The sequence below is a fragment of the Melanotaenia boesemani genome, chromosome 9, assembly GCF_017639745.1.
Source record: "Melanotaenia boesemani isolate fMelBoe1 chromosome 9, fMelBoe1.pri, whole genome shotgun sequence".
Classification (NCBI taxonomy): domain Eukaryota; kingdom Metazoa; phylum Chordata; class Actinopteri; order Atheriniformes; family Melanotaeniidae; genus Melanotaenia; species Melanotaenia boesemani.
This window is the reverse complement of record NC_055690.1, coordinates 17,656,372-17,678,904: the sequence shown is the minus strand read 5'-3', so window position 1 is coordinate 17,678,904 and position 22,533 is coordinate 17,656,372. Positions and strand designations below refer to the sequence as shown.

Here is a 22,533-nt window from a genome sequence, read left to right as displayed (position 1 = left end):
ATGGGCCTTAAAATATCAAGAAAGGGCATGGACATGTTAAAAAGAGGAAGGACTTAGTGGGTGTGTCCCAATCCGAGCACTTCTATACTTCGAACACTACATTTAAGTGTTTAGTGCGCTGACACAGAAATTTCAGTAAAAACTCAGTGCACTGAAAGTACCCGGATGCTGCCCTAAACTAGTGTGAAACGATGAACACTACACGCACTAAACGGACGCCATCTTGCTGAAGTAGTGGAAGGGGAGGGACATTCAACCAGTTTTTCAGAGCTGGCAGCCACCGACTCAGCGGTACCGATGCAGGCGGAGGGTATTTTCTACTGTTGTAAGTATTAAGATGTTTGATCATAGCTCTAATATAAACTGCAGCATGCTTCTTATCTCTTCTATCCACAATGCCAGTTATGGATCTGATCATTTTTTGGAGGCTGCAGTAGAGTTAGCAACATAAATGTTAGCAGTTTTATAGCCGATTTCACGGATGTAGATATAAGTGTTAAAAATGATTAATGCTATAGGTTCCGTATGTTTATTCATGATTGTTGAACCTCCAGATTAAGCACTGCGGGGTCTCTGGCGTAAATGAAATGGTCTTTGATCTGAAAACTGATTAGGAAACACCGCTGGTTTAGAGAACCGGCCCGTTTCCATGGTACCGGTGACTAAGCTGTAGCTGATTGTACATCACTTTAAATAAGAGTCTGCAAAGTACCCATGAAGTACATATAAACATAAATAATGTTTGCTTTCATATAAACTGCCAATGTGTGTTCACCGTAGGTCACTGTAGCATCAAACTACCGAGCCAGCAGTGGCACTGAGGCATTTACTACCTGTTGTCCTGTTGTCAGACGTGAACGTTATCAGTGTAAACACCAATGAAAAGAGATGTATAATGTAAAGTACTTTAATTCAGTGAAGATATCTTTGCATATTTAAAAGCTGTTTTATTAGTGTTTTAAATTGCACTTTATACTAACCAGTATGTGGGAGACATGCAAAGACACGTGAACGTGTGCTGATGGTTTCTATTGTTATCAACTGAGATAGATTAATACAGTGGAGGTCACGGTTCTTTGTGTCACATATGAGGCCTTTTAAAAAAGCATTTAATAGCATATGATGACATGCAAACACGTATGTTAACGTGATTTTGGATTTTGGAAGAACTTGGACGGATTGTCCTAAAAAAAGTTTATTAACGGAGCGGTGCTGCTATTAGGCAGTATGTAGGAGGGTCATATACCTTAAAAAAAATAAGCATACATTCTAACTCATGTGCAGCCTGAGGAGGATCCTGCGTTGGATGTGACAAAGTTTACAGGTGGGGTTAAATAAGGAGTAAACAAAGTAAAATCAAGAGTTGGAAATTCATTCTGTAAATTAAGGCAGCAGAAGAATCACCGTCAAAAGCTGGTACGTCACAACCGGTAAGTGCAAAACGTTAGTGCTTAATTTGGATCAGCACTTACCCAAGATAGTGTGCACTACAAAAGATAGTGCTTAGTGCACACTACACACTACCTTCCAGTGCACTTATGTAAGTGCGCGGTTTGAGACACACTCAGTGAGTATCCAACCAGATTTACTCCCCTTAGCTTATAGGTGTGTGTCAGCTGACGTCACACTCGGGATAGCCGCAGTTAATCGCCATTTTGGTTGCATCCTCGTTGTAAACAGCTGTGCGTCGTCTTTGCTGCATTAAAATCTTTGATAAAATGGGAGTCTCATGTTGGTTGAAAGACTGCCATTCTAAGTCAAAAAGGTAGAAAAAAGGCCACAATGTTAGATTTTTTTCAGTTTCCCACTTTTAAAAGAGGCTGTGGACAGCAGGTTGAGGATGTAACTGAGACATCGGATGGCCTGGGTCGCAGCAGTGAGAGAAGGACATCACTTTTACCACCATCTCCTTTCATGCGTGCTTGCTCTCGGCATTTTCACAAAGGCAAGTAAGAGAGTTTTTGTTGTTGCTGTTGTTTTTATTGCGTAAGTAATGTAATGAATATACTTTATTTGGCTTTTTAAAGTCATTAAATTCACATTGGCTAACTTCACTTGTAAACTAGAGTCAAAGAGGGAGGGAAATAGAAATGGGTTCATCTGTTTGTGTTTGATCAGTATTTATTTTGTTTAATCATCTTTATATAAAACGTCACAGAGTGAATGATTTTAGAGGAACAAATAAATATCAAGAGTGCTCTGTGAGATCTGATGGGATGTAAACTGGTTGGATTAAGTGGTTAAGATTGTGAAATGTAATGGAAGCGTCCAATGTTAACTAGTTTTTAATAATACCAAACATGTGATTGCAGATCAACAAGCTTAAGAAATGATAGAGGCTGGCTCAGATTGTACACCATCCCTGCTTCTAGGACACACATCAGTTACACCCACTGATGCTGCAAGCACCAGAGATGGAGTCCACCAGGATGCAGACACTGGAGAGCTACAGACCATGAAGAGAACACCTGATGTTTGAGAAGATGGTGATCAACTGATCAGAGGATAAGACACATGATGACAATGATGTATGTGTACAGTCAGACAGTTGGAAGTTTGTTTTTTTTTTCTACTATTTGTGCAGCAAAAATGTGCAGTTTTTTTTTTTTTTTTTGTACATGACTTAAACATGAATAATAAAGTGTGTCAATGGCATTTTTGAAGTATTTTGACTTTTTATTATGAGGGACGAGAAATGACAAAACAAGAAATAAATATATACACATATAAATAAATAAATGCACAAATAAATGTATAAATGCATAAATAAATAAATATAAAAATAAATAAATATACATATAAATAAATAAATGCACAAATAAATGTGTAAATGCATATATAAATAAATATAAATACAAATAAATACATAAATACATAAATATTTTTATTCCTTTTTGTGTATTTATACATTTATGTATTTATTCATTTATTTATTTCTACATTTTTTTATTTCTACATTTATCTATTTCTACATTCATTTATTTCTACTTTTATTTATTTATTGCTACATTTATTTATGTATTTCTGCATTTCTACATTTATTTATTTCTTCATTTCTGTCTCCGTATGTTAATTAGGTGGGCGGTTCTAACATTTCTCTGCAGCACGATTGGTTAACTGTGACAATCAGACAGAAGCAAAGGATTCATACACGGATTCACATGAATGCATTCGCCTGTTCACGCTTTCATCCACGGTGTGGCAGTGAAGCCTATTTTTCGCTGGTTGCTGCCAGATTTAACCGCGAAACTTAGCAGAGAAATGACAGAAGGGTCCGTGTACGTTCAGGCAATTCGTTTTTTCGTTTTAAACCAAAATCGGAAAAACGGAAGTATCGTCGTTTTTCTGTTTATTCATTTACAATCAAAATCGGAAAAACGGATAAACAGAACCGATTTTCCTTTCCTATCACCAGAATTCAAAGACGAAAAATAAGAAGAACTAAATTAAAAATCCGTCCCGTTTTTGGATTTTGGTAGTTCCTTTTTTTAATTTTTCCTTCTGAATTGAAAGATGAAGACATGTTAACAGGCGGCCCGGAAGTTAAAATAATTCTTTCAAATTAAAAGCCTAGATTAACGCGTAGCTTCGTGCAAGCACATACTGCGTTGACTCATACACAACAATATTAATATGTTCATTCGGGCAGACAGCGACCCTGAGATAATAATAATAATAATAATAATAATAGATAGAAATTAAAGCCTAGTGGGTAACAAGTAACCAGGATTATAATGATTGTTCACAGTGATCACAGTGCTGTGAACTGTTGAGTGTCCTCCAAACCATGTAGTAATGGGTCGTTAAGACTGGTTTATTATTTCCAGAGAAATTCCTAATTTACTACATAGGATTACGTTTTACTTCATTGGAGAGATTTGATGAAGCTTGGAGGACACTTGTTGACGTTGCACCCTTTAAGTAGACAGGACCACGTCTTTGTGTCGGCAACGTATTTCTCCCAGTCCCAGCAGTGCATATAGCCTTCATAATTTTCATTTTTATTGTCAGGAGACAACAAGTTATTAACTAAACTCTACTGCAACTCAGACACACGCACGCACCGTCTCACTGCGTGCAGGCAGGTGACGCACCGTGTTGCTTATAACGGTCTTGTGTACAATAATAAACCAGTTCTGCACCAGCCTCTTAACGACCCATTATTTGAGTCAGGTGTGCTGCAGTATGGACATACTGAAAACCTGCAGCCCCCCCAGTTGGGGATGCCTGCTCTGTGTCAATTCAGACACACAGGCACGCACCGTCTCACTGTGCGCAGGCAGGTGACCTACGTGTTTCTCATAACTGTCCCACATTTACAACAATAAACCAGAGTAGAACAATTAATCGTTGTCAAAAAGAACTGAAATGTTTCTGCTTGATGAGTATATTTTCCATAAAATGTATTTTGCTCCAATATAGGCCGTAACAACATCTGCATACAGTACAGGCTGTGTTCTTATAATAAACTTATCACGTTATAACGTGATATGGTCCGATTTTTTTTTTTTTTTTTTTTTTTTGGGTGACAGCTCCACGCTTATTCTATGGTGACATAAACATAGAAACAGGTCTTGATTACACCCTAATTTCACTCAGGCTCCATATCAGGCACTGTTGTGGAAACTGTGGCAACAGCCTTCTTTGTACATCGGACTGGATGGTATATTGTTCAATCTTTGGCATTCCCACATGGAATAAAGTCTTCAGTATGTGTAGCCTGCCAAAAATCCAGTCCATTTCCTTCCTCTGCCACCTTGTGGTGATTCAGTAACAGCAGCTGTGTAAAGAAATAGAATATTAGAAGTTTTCCTGCGCTGTACTGATGAAACAACTTTTCTAGACTCCATTTACATTTACTATTGAGAAAACTACACAAAATGACCTACCCACTGAAAAAATCTGAATGAAAATGCTGATTTTCCGCTTTGGCAGATTAAGTTGTTCACCATGTTATATGACGGCTTGGCACAGATAAATTGCAGACGTTCAACGTAACTTAGCCATCAAGGAATAATAGCTATGAATAGTTCACAGCACTGTGATCACTGTTAACAATCATTATAATCCTGGTTACTTGTTACCCACTAGGCTTTAATTTCTATCTGTTATTATTATTATTATCTCGGGGTCGCTGTCTGCCCGAACGAACATATTAATATTGTTTTGTATGAGTTAACGTATGTGCTTGCACAATGCTACGTGTTAATCTAGGCTTTTAATTTGAAAGAAATATTCTAACTTCCGGGCCGCCTGTTAACATGTCATCATCTTTCAATTCAGAAGGAAAAATAAAAAAAAGGAATTACCAAAATCCAAAAACAGGGTGGATTTTAAATTAGGTTGTTGTTGTTTGTCGTCTTTGAATTCTGGTAATAGGAGAGGAAAATTGGTTCTGTTTATCCGTTTTTCCAATTTTGATTGTAAATGAAAAAACAGAAAAACGACGATACTTCCGTTTTTCCGATTTTGGTTTAAAACGAAAAATTTGCCTGAACGTACATGGAACTTCCTCCAGACTGTCCAATGCAGCCGAGTCAACCTCCACATCCATCTCAGCTTGGAGCTGAACTAAATCCTCCATGATCCGTGCCAAACGAAACTGGAGGTAGTCGTTTGCTTCATTTTGTTCGATATCATTCGCAATGACCTTAAGTCATTGGCGACGGCTGCAAAAGAACTTTCCATTCGTAGGCCTAGCAAATTGACCAACCAAAACAACAACTCATACACTCGAATCTAGGCAGTAGCAGTAGATGGGAGCATACGCACCTCTCCAACCTATCGCGCTGCAGAGAAATGTTAGAACCGCCCACCTAATTAACATACGGAGACAGAAATGAAGAAATAAATAAATGTAGAAATGCAGAAATACATAAATAAATGTAGCAATAAATAAATAAAAGTAGAAATAAATGAATGTAGAAATAGATAAATGTAGAAATAAAAAAATGTAGAAATAAATAAATGAATAAATACATAAATGTATAAATACACAAAAAGGAATAAAAATATTTATGTATTTATGTATTTATTTGTATTTATATTTATTTATATATGCATTTACACATTTATTTGTGCATTTATTTATTTATATGTATATTTATTTATTTTTATATTTATTTATTTATGCATTTATACATTTATTTGTGCATTTATTTATTTATATGTGTATATATTTATTTTTATATTTATTTCTTGTTTTGTCATTTCTCGTCCCTCATATTTTATTGCCTCATAAGCACATAAATAACCAGTGTCAATTCTGATAATGAAAATGACATTAAATTTTAACTATATTAAGTAAGTCTTGTGGAGATAAACACTCAATAGAAAACATGATTGTTAACCAGATGAGAAGTTTGACAGTTTTACTTTTTCATAAAATTTTTTATTTAAATTCTCAGAATAAACAGTAGCAGCACAACGGTAAACTGATAAAATTTCAGTAAAAGAAAATACAGAATATGCACATGTGATATAATAAAAGCACTGAAGTTGTGGCGTAATATCTTCAAGTAATGTAGTGAGAGAATTTTACATCTTTGCATGGAAATTTCAACACTGAAACAATATAACATGCAATTGTGGTTAAAAAAAAAAAAAGAAAAACTGTGCAAATTTGTCAACAAGAGGAACAATGAGAGCAGATCCAGAAGTCTTCTTTAGCTGCTGCATGTAGACCTTTATGATGACCCAGAGCTTCAGTGGAGAGTCAGTCAGGTGCTGGGAGTGCAGGACCTGTAAACACACTCTGGCAGACAAACAACAACTGTTTAAAACAGTGTTCAACTGTTTGCAATATTTAGCTTCATATGTTCATTTAAATAGATACATATATACATATGTGTTTGTTTTGATACCATGCACATGCATATAATCATTATCAACTTTTATACAAGGTTTAATCAACAAGCTTGATTAATTTGTGATCTGAAACTTTATTACTGTGTTTGTCTGAGATATAACCTTCTTACTATTGTTTTGTCTTTTCAGTGATTCACTGATGATTTTGATGATGTTTCATTTAAGGCTTTTATAACTTGGACATGCAGATATATTCACAAAATGTTTAATTTGAAACTCTTTACAAAATGATCAGACCAGCCCTCTGTATTTGCTATCTGACCCAAAACCAGCCCACAAGACTGTTTATTGGTCAAGATAATGGTCCCACATCCTTTCATGGGGCGGGTCATCAAACTAACACTTTTTGAACTCAGAACAAAGAGTTTAAGTCTCTCTTCAACTCTCTTCAAGTTAGTGGAGTTGGGGTTGGTCTGTCTGTCTTCAGCCTCCCCTGGAGTTGTACAGCCTCGTCGTTCATGGCTCTTTTCCAGAGTTAGGACACTTCGTCTGAACACAAAAGAGAGAGAGAGATGCTGACAGAAAATTAAGTTTGCCGTGATGTGAGGTACATCACCAGATACTAAGGTTTTGGGCGTGCATTCAAGATGCATGATTGATTTTTTTCTTTCTGGACTGATTGACTCCGTAGTTCATTCCATTTTTTCAGCTAATAGCTGATACTTCTCTTTTCTTTACTTATGTTTTTATCTTTTGGACTTTTAATATTGATCCTAGATTTTGATCTTTAATTTGGATAACTGGTTAACACGGGCTGACCAAAGCTTCAGAACCAGTTCTACAGAGTTTTTTGGACTGATCCAAAGCTGGACTGTTCTCTCCTGCCTACCACTGCAAACCATTCACTGTCCATCATCGATACCACCAGCCGAGCCGTGGGAGAGTCCGCATCTGCAGAGCTGCCTGATCCAAACCTTCGGACCACCACGTGACACATCTTCTGGCCTTCTTGGGAGTCGTTCGGGATCCAAACCACCTGTATCAACTTCCTCATTTGCCGGGAGAGTCACCACAAGGGTCGTAAGTCGGCTCGATCCAAACAGAACCGGATGACTCCTGCTCGGATCAATTCTCTGCTTGTCTGCCAAGGAATGGTTGGTTGTCTGACAGTGACCTTAGCGGTTTTTCCTCTTAGGTAAACTTCCAGCTTTAAACAGATGAGATTCAGTTTTCCCTCTTTTTCTTTTAGGATTCAGAGATCCTTTTTCAGTCCTAAACCTTAGTTTAATTAACACTGCAGGTTAATTAACTTTTGTTTCATTTCTTGCATACATTTCATTCATTCTGACACATTACATTGAAATAAGATTCTGGTTTGAACACCATATTCTGCATTTTACAATGTTTGATTCATTTTCCCATGCAAAGTCCTTTGTAAATATTTCCTTTTCATTTGTGCATGATTAGACTAGTAATAAATATTTCATATTTATCTTAAACTGGTCTGGTTATTGTGAACTCCTGCTATGAGTCATGTTGTGGGTCCCTTCGACTTAAGAATCCATGTTATTAGCGTCCTGAGATTGATTGATAACTGATTGATTTGACTAGTTTGAATTAATTCATTTATTAAATTAATTAATTTAGTACTCTAATGGTGTCCACACAGCCTTTAGATCTGTGTGGTGGTGCTCCCGAGGTAATCAAAATTTTGACTAATAAGTCATTATTTTATGAAATTATTAAAATTAATAATTTATTTGTTTAATGACGCTAAATCGCTACACCATGACACAGTGTGCCTCCTGTGCCGACCCTCACCTGTCTTATTTGCAGAGGTTTTATTATAAGCAATTTGTTTTGGAACTTCTTGTCACCACTTCTTAACCTCATTGTGTTCTTTTGGTTTTGCCAACTGCATTTACTGTTTAGCAAATACTCTTCCACACTGAAGTCATTCTGATGGCATTTAGATATCTTTACTGAAGCTAAGCAATATTTTTAATAGCATTTTTAGATTTATCTATTCCTGCATTTACATATTAATGCCAAACCTGACATGGGGGGGTGGGGGAAGAAGAAAGTAGAGAGTAAACAGAAGCGAAAAAGAGAATGAAACAAAAGAAAAAAGAAACAAGGAAACAACAGATAGAAATTAGCATGAGCCATTCAATCTAAACAGAAAAACCAGACAACCAACTGCTACACCTGTATGGAAACACACCACCTGCTACATCTTCAAGAAAAACAAAGCTGACAATCATCAGGAGCACCAACAAAAAGACAAACAAGCTGGAAAAAAAAAATCACAACAAATGTGTGATAACTTTTTAGTTAGAAGGAATAACTTTATACCAACTACAAAATTGATAGAATATGTTTTTGATAAAAACTGCATTTAAATCTCTAAGTTAAAGGAAAATATTAACAATGAAAGATCATGTTTCATTCATTTTGCATAGTTTATTTAACAGGAGTAGTGCACATGAATTAAAATGAAAAGAATTAACCAATAGCCAATTTTTCCTGGACAATTGTTACAGAATCTCTCTTAGGATAGAATATTAAATTAAGTCACAAGATCACAAGGTTAGGTTTAAATGCAAAGCAAAGCACGAAGATCACTAGGGCAGGCCTGATTACCACGCAGAATTGAGAGACAATCTGGCAAAGACTGGAGCTCCTGCTTGTCCTTAAATAGCTGGGAGTAGAGCAGGATAACGAGCCTGATGATGAGCTGCAGGTGGTGTCAATTGTGGATCCAGTCTCCTCCCTAAGTCCTCATGGCAACCTGCTCAGCCCTACCTGCAAACTTCAGACACACACAAAGCACCGCCATGACAATTTTGGCTCTGCATGAAAAACATTGGACTTTCTAACACATTTACATATTGCTTTAACTGCAAGGTACTTTAATGAACACAAAAAATATGAAGGTAATAAAATTTAGACAGTGTCATGTCCATGGTGTACAAAGATCAGTTTTTGTTCATCAAATGCTTCTTAATTTAGTACTCTAATGGTGTCCACACAGCCATTAGGTTGGTATCAAAGAACCAGGCATTTCTAACAATAATTATTAATAATTAATTATTTTATGTAATTATTGAAATTAATATTTTTATTAAACATTTTTAATGTTTAATGACGCTAAATCACAACACTGTCAACAACCTCAGCCTCCTCTCCCAGAATCCTGATGGGCTGGTGGTCCTCATAAACTCAATAAATAACATTTTTTGTCATGTTCAATTTAAGAAGGAAATGCTTTCTTCTGCTTCAGCTCATGAGGTTGCCCACTAACTCTCTCTATTCATCTGAAAAAAAACTCAAAGAATGTAATTCTCCCACATTAAACTTTTGAATATACAGATTTTATTTAATATGTTCAGCATATGAAACATTTGGCAAAACAAAAGCTTAAAATGTCATTTATAAATTGCATGCCAAAAGTGAATATTTGCTGTCAAGTCAAGATATAGAGTAAAAAATTTAGCTGACTGTGCTGGAAAAAATCTTCGTGGGGAGAATCAAAAATGATGCCGAGTCAAACTGTCTTTTACAAGTTTATTATAGCAAAGAGAAATATATAAAAAAATCAAGCAGTCAAGCATGCAGAGAGATCTCTCTGAATAAACAAGGAAGTGTCACAAACTTATATAAATTTCTGATCACGCCTTTACCAACTGTCATCATCATCATCATCACTTGATGGAGATCTCTATTAATAGCTGTTGCTAGGGGCAACGTAGAGAGAGTTCTTCGTAAAGCGGAACTATTTGGAGAGAGTTTTACATAAAATGAAACTAGACACACTTTGAGACAGTACATGACCTTTTCGCCTTACTTCGCCCCGCTAAGGGGAAGCTACAAGCGAATCTGGCCAGCGTCTGTAAGTTTTGTTTTTAGTGTGAAAAGGTCACCTGATAATTTGTAAATGTTACAGTAATGCTGCATCTCATGACAGCTTTAATAAAGTTTAGGCCAGCTCACACAATAATTTCCATCACACTGACTAATAAATGTAAGTATATTAAACTGCAACATATTTAATATGCAATTTCATCATTTTCTTGTATTACTTCTAACGTTTTGATGTGCTACAATTGATTTTTGTTCATCAAATGCTTCTTGGTGTTTTTCTCTGGCTGAAATAATATGATGAAACACTTTGGAGCAAAAATGCACAGAATTAGTCCAAAACTGGAGGCCAGAATAGCAAATATCTCCACAGCCACAGTAAATTTCCCAGGAGAGCTGACATATGCTGGGATGAAGGTGATCCAAACAGCACAGAATATCAACATACTGAAGGTGATCAGCTTGGCTTCATTAAAGTTATCAGGGAGTTTCCGAGCCAAGACAGCTAACACAAAGCAGAAGAAAGCCAGCAGACCGATGTACCCAAGCACGGCCCAGAACCCAACAGCAGAACCTAACGCACATTCCAGAATGATCTTCTCCCTGTATGTAGTGAGATTTTTCACTGAGAAAGGAGGGCTCACAACCAACCAAATAGTACATATTAAAACTTGAATAAAGGTGAAAGAAACTACAGTCATCCTTTGCTGTAGAGGACCAAACCATTTGATCATGTTATTACCTGGAAGCGTAGCTTTAAAAGCCACTAAAACCACTATAGTTTTCCCAAGAACACAAGAAATGCAGAGAACGAAGGTGATGCCAAATGCTGTGTGCCGCAGCATACAAGACCAGTCAGAGGGCGCCCCGATGAAAGTCAGGGAACATAAGAAACACAGAGTCAGAGAGAAGAGCAGCAGGAAGCTCAGCTCAGAGTTGTTGGCTCTAACAATAGGAGTTGTCCTGTGATGAAAGAAAACAGCTGCTGTTATGATGGCCAGACAGGCGCCACCAACAGAGAATACAGCCAGGATGATTGACAGGACTTCATCAAATGAAAGAAACTCCACAGGTTTGGGGAAACAGGTGTTTTTCTCTGCATTCGGCCAGAATTCTCTGGGACAAGGGAAACAATCAGGAGAGTCTGAAAAACACATGAATAGTACAGTTAACATTCACATATGTGATGTTTCAGATACACATGGAAATCATGTTATTTTACCTGTAACATTACTAATCTCTCCCTCAGGACAGGGTTTACAGTCATAGCAGCAGATGGGTTTTCCTTTCTGCAGCACTTTATGAGTTCCTGGGAGACACCTGTCAGTGCAGACTGATACCGGCACCTGTCACAGAGACACAAGCAAAGGGAATATTTTAAAAGTTCTGCAACACAGATGTTATGAAGCAGCTCACCAGCAGTTCATTAGACTCATTACTTGCATGCCACCATCCATCCAGGTTGGGTTTCTGATGATACGAAACTCTTGACCTATTGGCATCGAAGCATCATAGAACCCGACTGTCACTAACTCAATAACTCCACTCTTATTCTTCTGCCAGTTGATCAGCTCATACAGAGCCGGTGGATCCCCATTAGCATCAAATGACACTGCATAACCATTCCGGGAAAAGTTGACTTTCTTCAGCTCAGTTAAAACCTGTAAAGATGACGTGCAGACAGAGAAGCAGGAGATGGAAATTAAATGTCAAACAATGTCATTATTACATTTTCATTTAGAAATAAGTTAGACTACAGGTAAAGAAAGAGAACAGGGGTGACTTTTCTTTTCATCTGACCTGTCTGGACTCCAACCTGGTGTGTTTGTTGCACTGGGTTGTGAAATTTGTTCTCTCACACACTGCATTGTGAATAGCATGTGCTATTGCATAAACAGCCTTGTAAACCATGTTGGTGATTCTCAACTGGGATGTATCAGTGTATGGGTGGTTGAGTGTTTTTATGTCTTCAGTTCCATCACAATCCTTTTTGACTGCAGCAGCACCTACAGAGACACAGAAAGAGGGTCAGGTGGATTTCAATAATTTAAATAGTACTTGATTAATATGCTTTTATTTTTATATATATTTCATACTAGCAGTTGAGTGAATAAATTTGACTTAAGACATAATCACATCAAGTGTAAATCATTCTAAATTTAAAACTTTTTTCTTTCTTGTGATGGCTTATCATCAGCGTGTAATTAGAAATGTATTATCTAAATATAGAGGCTATTGTATGATCGGACTTTTATAAGACTGTACGTTCCACTTAACACTTAAGAAAATAACACAAGTAAAGCATCAAAAAATAATTTCTTACTTTTTCCCAGAGTGCAGTTGAATGCATCCTCCCAGAACTCAGTAAGTGTTGGGGAGGCAGCCACTTCAGAAGGAGAGAGATCCATCAGGAAGTCTCTCACACCTGGGATGACAGATCGCTGAATACCAACCCCGATAGCACCTGCACAGAAACTGAATTTGAGGAAGTGTGGACTTGTTACCCAGGACTCACTGCCTATCCACTGACGAGGTGGCGGTGGGTCTCGAGCCAGTTCCTCCAACAGGACCCTCATGTCTCCACCAGCTGTGAAGGCCACCACAACTTTAGCTGTCGACTTGCAGAGAAAGTATAATGTTTGATATTAAAAGATTAAGGTGGAACAGTTTTTGCTAAGATGTGTTCTTTCTTTCTCTTTTTCTTTCTTTCTTTCCTTCTTTCTTTCCTTAGGATCAGTGCAAAAACCACAATGCTAAATTAGTGATGTGGCAACCTGCGGATGGCATCAGCTACTTTCTGGATCTTGCTTTGTGGGTCGTTCCTGTAGAAGGCTTCAGAGTATTCCACACAGATTCCCTCTCTGTGTGCTGCTTTAAGAAAAGATGCCATGCCATTATTGCCATAGTCAGAGTCTGAGCGGACAGCACCTATCCAAGTCCAGCCAAACTGTTTCACCAACTTGGCCAGCACGTCAGCTTGGAACCGGTCGCTGGGAATAGTTCTGAAGAAATTCGGGTACTGCTGCTTATCTGACAGGCAGGCACAAGTGGCAAAGTGGCTCACCTGAAACAAAACATGACAATCTAGTTCTTCACAGTAATATAAACTGAAGAAGTCAGAAGCATATTTTAAAAAATGTTCAAGAGATTTAGATTATTTACTTGGGGGATGTTAAAGGAGCTGATGATGCGTGAAATGCTGATGGATGGTGAAGATCCAGACTCAGCTACAACACCCATCACCATTCCAGATTGAGAACACTTATCACCTGTGTGAAACACAGGGTCCTGTCCGTTGGAGAGCAGAAATGCCACACGCACAGCCATGGTCACTGAGGCGCACGAGTCATGGATCTGATAACCAAGCCTGATGCCTGGCAGTAGCTCTGTGCTGTTGTTAATCTCCTCAATGGCAAAAATCATTGCACGAGAGAAACGCAGTTCACGGCCATCGATCCTGCACACAGTGACACAAGTGCTTAAATTTGAGCAGAATAATCCACATTTTTTAGCAGAAGATACAAAGTTAAATCTGCAACAATGGAGAGCAGCAGTTAACCTGTGTACTGAAACAATGCATCAAGGGAGAACTTGAGCACATAAATCCAAAATTTTAACAGTAGATATCAACACAAAAAAGTCTGAATGTTGGCAAACATACAAAATCTGTTTCATATTATTTTTAAAATTGTTTCAACAGTGGTTATCTTAATAATCACAAAATATAAATATAGCTTAAAACTTTGCTAGTGTAAGAAAATCCTTAAAAAATAAGAAAAAAACTGGATAATGTAAATAACATTTCTATTAATACACATCGAACATGCTTTTTGCCCCCCTTCTCTTCTCCCTCTTACTAACCTGCCTGTGCAGCTTGGTGGCTCAGGCATGGTGATGTAGTCATGAATCACCGTTTTCTCTTTGTAGTGAATTGAAAAAGCCCCTCCAATAATGTAGTCCCCATCCATGGAGAACACTGGTAAGCGTGCAGTACCCTGCAGGCTACATTTCAATGATGAAGTTTCATCAGTGACTCCATCATTTTCAGCCTCTGACAGTCCAGTCCTGTACTTCAGATCATTCAGAGATCCACTCAAGGCAATAACTGAGTTCACCTCAAACAAGCCCAGAGCCAATCTAAGGACAAGAAAAAGAACTGAAGTCTCCATCCCTTTGGCGTGTGTGTGTGTGTGTAGGTTTAAGTTCAGCCTATTTTAATTGGATTATATATCTCTTCTCACATCCATTGGAGAATTAAAGCCAACACCCAGAGATATGTGATTAAGTTGTTTTTTTTTTTCTTTGATCTATATGTATGTAAGTTCCCCATGTGTCCTTATCTCTTTAGATGTTTTGTAAAACTATGTATGTAAACACAAGGTATTTGACTAATATTTCCTTTATCTGTACACTTTTCTAGCTGCATTGTGGTATACTGTCATCTCACAGCAAAAGATTCAAGGTTATCAAATGTTGGAAAAGGATACTGATCAGGTCAGTGTAGTTTGGGATTTTGAACATTTCATACATACATTACATGAACAATTTTATATAATTTATAATAATTATGTCAATAAGATTACATTGAAAAACTGCAGTGCAGAGATTTGATCATCTCTTACACATGGTAGAATTACGGTGCGGAGATGTGTATGAGAGGAAGGACTCTTTTTAGGTGCTTCTTAAAATACCTTGTCTAATTATGCCACCAAGTCAACGAGGCCATGGAAAATGCCAGGGTTGTTGGAGCCTTCACTTTTGTCTTTCTCTCTTAACTCAAACACTCCAAAAAACTTCACACAGTTGATGAGCCGGGTTAGGATGTGTTGGATCTTGCTCACCTCATTGTTGCGACAACGTACCGCTTGCCTATAGCTTTCATTCAACTTTGTGTCAATGTTCACCCATCCAACAATGACCATTTCAGACAACTGTGCATGTGGGTCTTAGACTCATGTTTCTTCACCTTTTCAGACAGATGGTGCATGTTGGTGACTCCTGTAGTTGTCCATGCACTGGTGTCTGCTGTGGTGCTATCAGGGTGGAACAGCGCACAGGGGAAGCAGAATAAAGCATTACCTGCTTTACAGCTCGCTAGCCAGGTCTTCTGCTCCTACCAGCTCTGCAAAAATCTCCAGTTATGTTGACAGGGCTGCCAATTTTTCAGTAATCCTTGGAGTGAGATTTGGTGGAACCAACCAAATTTTTGTCGCATACAGGGCAGCAAGACATAATCATTTTGACTCATTTGGTGCAGGTTTACATCATAAAATATAGCACTCAGGAGTAACCAAACAAAACAAATAGGGATTTAAAGTACCAACAGAAACTTCAAAATAAAACAGGAACCACAAAAGAGGGATAATAATACGAGACAGAGGGAATTTCACAATGATTTCTCAAGATCTAGGTAGCTTGTTGGACTGGCCTTTGGCCTATTTTGGGGTCTTAATTATCAGCTGATCAAGCTATTCCCTGTCCACCTTCTGTGACACCACCAATCCAGCCGCAAACCTACACATGGGACAAACCTCCTTTCTCCCTGGATGCTGTGAGTCGGAGCTAACCACCAACTCATGCATCCACTGGTGAGCTGAGTGTCACCACGACAGTCATAAATTGCCTCTGGTCCAAACAGAGCTGGACTAGTCCTGCCCGGGTCCTCTGCTTGTCTCGCAAGGAATGGTTTGTCGTCTGACAGTGGTCTTAAGACTTTTTTTTAAACTTCCAGCATAAACAGATGAGATTCATTTCTCTTCGTCTTTCTTTTTTTAGGATTCAGAGATCCTTCTCAATTTTCTCAAACATTTGTTTAATTAAAACCACAGGTTAATTAACTTTTTTTTAATTTTTGCACACACATTTTATTCATTTCCACACATTACATGGCCTTGAAATAAGATTCTGGTTTGAACATCATATTTGTATTTCACAATGTCTGGTTCACATTTTTATTTAAATCCTCTATAAATATTTTCCTTTGACATTTATGCATGATTAGACTAGTAATAAATATTTGATAATGTTGTATGTGGTAGTACGTGTAAGAGAACTAGGAAGAGACCATTACTGTGCTTCACTTCCAACTTTATTCTTCTTCTCTTTCTCGCATACAGTTCCCTAGCGCCCTCTCTTGGTACTCACCTTGAAGGAATTACTTCTGGAGAATGGCTAAATAAATGTTGCCTTTCCTGGGAAACAGCATTTCTGTAACAATTAGCATCAAATGCATTAGGCATTATAAACAACAGAAACAAAAAAATGCATAACTTAAGTTCCACAACATCTTCCCCCATTTAGTTTCTATCTTATCCAAATGAAAGTTAACCTCAAATAAACAAATAATGTGTCAACAGTACTAACCCTTTGTAACTAGGGGTGTCCTTATCTGATACTGATATCGGAAATTGGTCTGATATCAGCCAAAAAAAAAAAAACGTATTGGCCTGCATAAAAAACCTCCAATATAAGCAGTCCATTTCGCTCACTATTTCACTCCAGCAATTCTATCCAGCAGCGCCCGGATCCAGCATGCAGAACCCATGTGATTCCAACAACGTGTGCTAGCAAAGTAGCAAGGAGCAGGAGCAATGTCAGCCGGGTGGCAGTATGCACAAGTTTCTCGAGGTGGAACACAACAGAGGAAGTTTAATACGTCCAACCTCTTCGCGCATTTGAAGCAGCATCACAAAAAACTGCATGAGGATTTTCGCAGGACAACTGAGATGAAGAAACAAACTTCTGGCTCCTTCAAACAGTCAACGCTGTCTGAAACACTTGCAAAGTGTGACAAAACTCCCACGGAATGGCAAAAAGGCATTAACTATAACAGGAAAGATTGGACAATTTTTTGTGCTCGATGACAAGCCCCTGTCAGTGGTGAGTAATCTCGGGTTTAAACGCTTGATCGGGCACCTCGAGCCCCGCTACATTATGCCTAGCCACCACAACATTGCTGAAATAACTATACCCTAGATGCATAAAGAAGTTCAAAAGTGTATTGCCGCACATGCAAATTCTGTTAGCTTCACCACTGACATTTGGAGCTCAGACCATTGTCTGCTGTCTTTATTGTGTCTGACTGCGCACTTGATAGACACTGACTTTACTTTGCAGAGAGCAAAGTTGTTACATACACGCGAATTCAGAGGTTCACACACAACTAATGCCATCACAAACACCATGGAGGAGAAGCTGCGTGACTGGAAAGTCGACAAAAAGAAGGTCTGTGTTGTTTTTTTTTTTTTGGTCTACCCGAAGAACTATTTCACTGAACAATGAAAACATATGAATATATGCAAAATATTAGGTAATTAAAATATTTATCATACTTGGTTTGTGTGAGTTCTGCTCCTGAACCTCCACATACAGCGTCTGCACATAAGGGCTGTATCACCTTCATCTTTACTCAGGACTGTAAGCTTATATGTGAGGCATGCATTATGTTTGCTTTTAATAAGTTCATGAAGGAGAACACCTGTTACAAATGTAATCCAAAGTTCAACAGGACACCAAGAGCATAGTCTACTTTTTCATGTTCACATGAACGTCAGGGAAAGCATTCCAAGTTCTGAACACAAGTTTGTCCGGTTTGGGAAGGTTTTCAATATCACGCCATTTGTGATTCTGAGCAAGAATGGCCCTCTGACAGGCAACATCTTCAAGGTCTGCTGCCAAGCGGTAAAACTTTGACACCCATATGTCTTTGTCTGCTATGTCAGCCAGTTCCATCTCGAGATTAGGTTGAATCACACCTGCCAATGCAGTTGTATTTAGGATGGATCGAGGCTTAGGGAAGTGACAGGGAAGGATAATATAGTTTTTATTCCCCTCTCTGAACACACAATCGTTTCCTAAATGATGTTTGTGGTGATTGCAGGATGTAAACACTCTGAATTTATCATGAGCTTCTTTGAACTCTCTCAAACTGGGAAAGTGAATGAACCTTTCTGTAAATCTCTGGCAAGCACGGTCAGCTTGCGATAAAATGCCAAAACCTCCTCCAACATGTACAGAACTGTGCGCCCTTTCCCCTGAAGAGCTGTGTTCAGCATGTTCAGGTGCCCTGTCATGTCTACCATGAAGTGTAGCTACTCTGGCTATTCCAACTCGGGAAGTGTGAGCCCTTTGCTGCTCAGGAAAGTTTTCATTTCTTTCAGACACGCGACAAAACGTGAAAATACATTTTAATTAAATACACATTTTATTATTTTCAAAAGCCAGGGAGCCCCATCAGAGGGATGAATGAGCCGCGGGTTGCCAACCTCTGCACTAGCCAGTGAAAGAAAAACAGTGGGCCACTTTAAGCATTCCCCCAAGGCTTATTCGAGACCTACAAATTGAGCTGAACGTCACACCAAAACGTTTCCAGCAGGATGTCCAGACACGCTGGAACAGTAGCAAGTACATGATTGACAGCCTTATTCATACAACGGCCACTGCCAGCCTACTCATCTAAAGAAAACAACACCCTTCCAGCCATTCTAACAGCAAACCAGTGGGTGCTGTCAGAGAAGACCTCAAAGGTTCTACCCCCCTTTGAAGAACTAACAAATTTTGTCAGTGCCACCTCTGCCACTGCAGCTGATGTCATCCCCTCTGTCCATGTACTGGTAAAGTTTCTCAGTAAGGAGAGTGAGGATGAGCAGGGGATTCAAACTATGAAAGCCACCCTTCTGGATGCAGTCCACAGTCGTATCAAGCATCTGGAATCCGAGCCCCTCTACGCTTTAACAATGTTCCTGGATCCACGGTCTAAAGACAAGAGAATTTATATTAAATTTTAAAATCTATTTTACCAAAAAATTTACCAAAGATAAGTCTTCCACTTCTCTACTGCGCAAATACAAGCAAGCGCTTCACGTTCAATAGTAGAGTACTTACGTTTAGTAGGAGAAAGTGTCCTGGATGCAAAGGCAACTGTTCGCTCTGTGTTATCTGGATGGGTCTGAGTGAGTATGGCTCCCAGGCCATAGTCAAAAGCATAGGTAAAGCAGGGTCGTATATTGCCAAGGCAGAACTCTCCAGTATCAGTCTTTTGATTTCAGCAAAACTGGACTCTGCCTCAGCGGTCCAGCTGAACATCAGGTCAGTAGAATCTCTGAGAGTGGCACGTAGTGGTTCATCAACCGGAACAAAATTAGGAATGAACTTACTATACCATGAAGCAAGACCAAGAAATGATCTCAAGGAGCATGTGTCATGTGGGGCAGGTGCATGAGCCACTGCACTGACTCGGTCTTTGCCAGGATAAAGTCCATCATTGGCAATAGTGTGTCCTAGGAAAGACAAAGATGCCTAATTGAACTTACATTTCCTCATGTTCAGTTTGAGTCCCACTTCATTCAAGGCATGCAGGGCTCTCTGTAGGTTGGCATCGTGATCCTACTGGGTGGTGCCATAGCATATGAGATCATCAAGATAGACTTGTACACCTGGGAGGTCAGCCAGTATGGTGGACATCATCTTTTGAAATGCTGATGGAGATGAAGCAAGGCCAAATGGAAATCAGCAGAAATGAAAAAGGCCTTCATGAGTGATAAACACAGGGATGTCATGGCTATCTGGGTGTAGAAGCATCTGGTGATATACAAAAGCTAGGTCAATGGTAGAAAAGTCAGTAGCCCCTCGCAGATTAGTGAGCAGTTCATCCATGTGTGGCCAGGAATGACAGTCACAGACAATCGATTTGTTGGGCTCTCTCAGGTCAACACACATACAGGGCTTTCCTCCACTTCTCCTCTGAGTAACAACGATGGGGGAGACTCACGGAGATGCATCAGTACATTCAATGATGCCCTTGTCTTGCGGGTCTTTAAAGGCAAAATAAGTAGCATTGACACCTAGTGTTTTCAAATCAGAAAAAACCCCCAAGAGAGTATCTCACAGGTTGCCGGTTTATGAGAGGACGGTTCTTTTATATACAGTCTATAGTGGATGGAGAACATGGCGCCAACAAACATCATGATGACAAGCGAAGATGATTCACACACAGTAAGTTGCTATCCTTTGCATAGCTAGCGCTAATGTCACGCGCTAATTTACGTTTGCGTAAAATAGAGTGTAATCAAAAGCTACATTAAACAACAAATACCGCGCAGCAGCAGTTTTCCCCTAGTCTCACTTAATAAATATATTAAAGTAATTTCACAAGTTTCACTTGGCCCAAACATCATTACATTTGTTGTTGTAAACTAATAGGCCACCAATTTATTCCACTAATATATCCATACAGTCACACAAATTAATTTAATGAGTGCCGAGAAACAAATTAGACTAAAAACTTTTCGGTTAATTTAAGCAAAATTCCTGTGCTTTCCTGTCAAAGAGAAATTTTGCGAACTCAGACTTCTCCACCTTGCAAAAGATTCTCCAGTGTTGATCCTCATTTAATTCCATTTTTGGTCGTTTGCTTTTTTTAGCAGGATGCTGAGGCTTTTTAGCTTTTCTGAAACTGTTTCTTGTCCGCTTCTTTTACTAGCTTCCATACCTGCACGCTGCTGCTCTTTTGCAGATATAAAATACCAAATGCTGCCTTGTTGTTAGGCAACCGTGGGGAGTTGCATATGATTGGATAAGGAACCAGGAAGTAGGAAAGAGCCACACAGTGCACCAAAGTTATTCTGGCACGGAACTCTTATTTTGAAGGAGAAAAACTTGAAAAGACATTGTTGATGTAGGAGACAGATTGTTTATAGGGAAGCTTCCTTTTATCCCTCACAACAAATGAGAACATTTTTAATTAATTTTACAGAAAAGATCCTAATTATTCAGCTTTTAAGTTCCTCCGTAACAGCCTGTCTTGCTGAGAATGGAAGTCTCCTCAGCTTCCGTTGCACTGGAATAACGTGTGGTTTTATTTTAATTTTGTGCACAAATCCTTTGCACATCCAGCTTCCTTTACCTGGGTCAGTGGAGCAGTCAGAGGTGTGGTTTGTACCTCTGTCACATTTTGTCTTGTGAGGGTTGCAGGCTGAGAGTCAGGGGAGACACTGGGGCTTTTTGTAGAGATGACTTTGTTACCTCAACACGCATAGGCAGGGCAGTGAAAAGATTCAGGCCAAGTAAAGCAGCACCTTACTCAACTACCATAAATGAACACGTAGCTGAACGTCTCGAGTCACTTTTGCTTGTAAACGACCAATAACTGGTATCTTCTCTTTTGAATATGTGCACAGGGTCACAGTAGGCTCAGCAAGTCCACATGTAGAAAAGAGGTTCTGGTTAACACTCACAGGAAGAATAGAAACAGAGGAGCCTGTATCCCCAATCAGCTCAACATCATGAGAATGTTCATGGGTTTCAACATGCACAGTACAGAGGATTTTATCCTGAGCAGCATCATTCATGTAAAGTACCATCAGTTCATTTATCAGCACTTCACGTACCTCTCTTTGACCAGATCTGCAAACTTTAGAAAAATGTCCAATTTTTCCACAGGAATTGCATTTTGCTTTAGCAGCGGGGCATGATGGCTTATTAGTGAGGTGATTGGTGCATCCACAACGATAGCAGGAGCGACGTTTAACAGCAGTTTGAGCTGCAGGCGCCATTTTCTTCTTTACCTGCAGGTGTATGGCTATCACTGATGCAGCAGAAGCAGTAGCAGCAGTGTTGTTGGAAAGGTGTTACGTAGTCCGACTTCAATTTGTGAAGCAAGTGCAGTAGCCTTAGCCAGATTTAAGTCCGATTCCAGAAACATGTCTCATATTCATGTATTGGCAACATACTCTATCAGTTGATCATGATTCATCTGCTCTTCCATGTCCCCAAACTCACACATGGTAGCAAGCTCACGTAGTGCAGCAATAAACTCACTGACTGACTCACCAGGTCTCTGTGTTCTCTGTAAAAATTTGTGACATT

At 38.9% G+C, this 22,533-nt stretch overlaps 1 long non-coding RNA gene and 1 pseudogene across 1 annotated transcript; both read right to left on the bottom strand.

Annotated features, from left to right (window-relative positions):
* Positions 1 to 4,533: 4,533 nt before the first annotated feature.
* LOC121646416 lies at positions 4,534 to 5,635 on the bottom strand. The gene is made up of 2 exons (XR_006011635.1): positions 5,503 to 5,635; positions 4,534 to 4,780 (listed from the first exon to the last, which is right to left on the bottom strand). It is a non-coding gene; the product is annotated as an uncharacterized LOC121646416 (long non-coding RNA).
* Positions 5,636 to 10,906: 5,271 nt separating this feature from the next.
* Positions 10,907 to 14,663, bottom strand: LOC121646008 (annotated as a pseudogene).
* Positions 14,664 to 22,533: the final 7,870 nt, after the last annotated feature.